The sequence below is a fragment of the Ctenopharyngodon idella genome, chromosome 8 (genome assembly GCF_019924925.1).
Source record: "Ctenopharyngodon idella isolate HZGC_01 chromosome 8, HZGC01, whole genome shotgun sequence".
Lineage (NCBI taxonomy): Eukaryota > Metazoa > Chordata > Actinopteri > Cypriniformes > Xenocyprididae > Ctenopharyngodon > Ctenopharyngodon idella.
In genome coordinates, this window is record NC_067227.1 from 30,669,001 (window position 1) to 30,671,870 (window position 2,870).

Sequence of the window (2,870 nt, forward strand, 5' to 3'; positions counted from 1 at the left end):
TATATTGCATCACATTCAATACAGATTGCAAAATCACAATCGAGTTCCATATAATTTCTTTTCAGTGGCACTGAAGAAAAAAGCGGTGTGGAAAATACTGGTAAAGAGAGACCTCTACCATGAGTCCTTACTGCCACCTACTGTCTGAGTGGTGGACTTACAAGGCCTCTTATGTTATTGTTACATACGTTTCACAGCCCTGAACCTCAAGAGGTCAAGGCACATTTTTTACAAACATTTTCTGAAGAGGTGAGTCATCTTAGTCTAAACAAACACAAATTCCAATAACCAGAATCACTCACACCACGTCTTACGGCTGTAAGGTTTGCACGGTTATAGGTGAACGAGTTTATTATAATCAGTAGCCTACTGGGTGTTTTTAACCAAAACAGTTTTATTAAAACGCATGTATAAATAAAGACTGGCAATGAGACAAGCTTCAAATTACTGAGTCAAAAGAAACAATATAATAGACTTCCCTGGCATTTGCAGTGAAAATAACAGTGCTTGCAAGTACACTGCAGTATTGAACGTTTTAGCAAAGTGATACAGAAAAAGAGAAGGTGTAGTATCTAAAATATTTGGTCACATAATATTTAAATATTTAAGGACAACAAAACAGAGTAAATAACAAAAGTTGTATAATTAAACAAAAACCTAAAAATACACTCAGGTGACACTTTAAATACATCAGTTATTAAAATAAACAAAAAAACTGAAAACAACCTTATAGTCAGGGCCCAGTTGTTCAAAAGTAATCTGATCAGATTTCAGCTATTGGATTGGATGAAATCTTGAAAATGGGTTGTTAGGATAGATGAACCATTCGAAATTAGTTTGCATACCTTATTGCATGTATATTTGTTTGTTTTTGTTGTGGGTCACATGAGCGGCTACGGAAACTCTAAAGGGACATGGTAATGGAAGGACAGTTTCCCCCAAGAAAAGAGAGTTTTTGGGGGAATGCAAAACTTTTGCATTAAAATACATAATTTTTCTCCCAATTTATATTTTTTCCCATCTCCATGTCCCTTTAGTTCCTTCCTATGGGTCTGACTGTTTAAAGGAAAATGAAAATGGAAGGGGGTGTGTGTTTATGTTGTTTTATTTCTCTTCAAATATATCACTTTAAAGGACTAGTTCACTTTCAAATGAAAATTAGCCCAAGCTTTACTCACTCTCAAGCCATTCTAGGTGTATATAACTTTCTTCTTTCTGATGAACACAATCGGATATATTTTAATAAATATCCTGACACATCCGAGCTTTATAATGGCAGTGAACAGGGGTCACGAGTATGAGCTGAAGAAAGAGCTTCCATCCATCATAAATGTACTCCACACGGCTCCAGGGGAGGATATTTATTAATATATCTCCAATTGTGTTCATCAGAAGGAAGAAAGTCATTTACACCAAGGATGGCTTGAGGGTGAGTAAAGCTTGGGCTAATTTTCATTTGAAAGTGAACTAATCCTTTAAAGTGGCCCACATTGACTAGTCTGCCTGTTGTTCTTTACATAGCTAGCAGCCTGTTGTGAAATGTGATCTCATTTACAGCATTAGTAATCCAGATTTGGTCATCTGAAAAAGTGTGTATCTGGATCAGGGTGATCCAATCTGATTTTGCTTTGAAAAAAAGGCACAAAAGTAAGATGGATTACCTGATCCAGGATAGCAAAATATGGGATTTCCAAATCTAGATAATTCTGATCCAGATTAAACTTTTTGAACAACTGGTTTGTGTCAACTAATTTAATCCCATTTGTTTTAAGATGTACTGTGCCAGTATGACCACTAGATGGCGACAAAGACTTTATTGAGTGAAAACATGTTTCATAACACACCATTGTAATTTAGGCCCAGCACTCCATTGGAAATAGACAGGCCTCAGTATTATAAACTATTAGGCATTAGTTCAGTTAGGACATTTAAGTAGCTTTTATAAACGTGCCCTAGAAAAAAATACTGATGTGCATCTTGAGACAAAACAATGGCACTGACATATATGTCAGTGCAAGTTGCTTTCAGTTAAAACAGCTCAAAAGGCTTAAGCTTTGTCTGTGAAACCAGGGGTAAGAGTTTAGACACATTTCTAATATAGTAACACAGGTTTAATTGAAACTACTGATGCTAGTTTACGCATTTGGCATATCTGTGGTTCAGCCAAGTTCAACTAACATGTGCTAAAGGAGAGCTGCAGAAGCTGCTGGCCTGTGACCAGAGGTTTGGAAGTCCATGTACTAGTACTGTGTCCTGGTGTGACAGAAAACACAAGCTGTTAACATGCATTATCCCTCCAAAATTGTCTATAATTCCTCAAATGTTCTATTCTGTATCATAAATACGTATTAAACTATATGATTGTTTATAACCAGAATCTGAATAATTCAAGTGGAATGCTTTGTATTTTACCAAGAAAGAGGCTTCAATACATAAAGCTCATTTCCTTATCCACATCACCACAAAAATACAAATTGTAGCCCACTTATTAATATTCATGAGTATTTATGTAAAATATGCTTTACCTTGAAAAATGTTTGAAAACTTGTGTGCACTCACGTCACGTGTGAATATGCAAGGAGAGGTGAGTTTTTTTTTAAACTTATGAGTGATTAAATTATACAATCTGACATTTTTAGTAATTAAATCAAAATTTTATAATAAAAAAAAAAAAATTATACGTAATAAACATGTGTTTCCGGGATACATTTGTACGTAATATTTTATAAATGAATTCTAAGGCCGGTGTATTCTTTCACTGGTCTCCATTAAACTGTTTTTTTTTTATATATATATATATACACCATTAAAGGTACACGGGTTGCGTAACGGCGTGTGACGTCAAAGCAGTCACAAGACTTCAGTCGCGT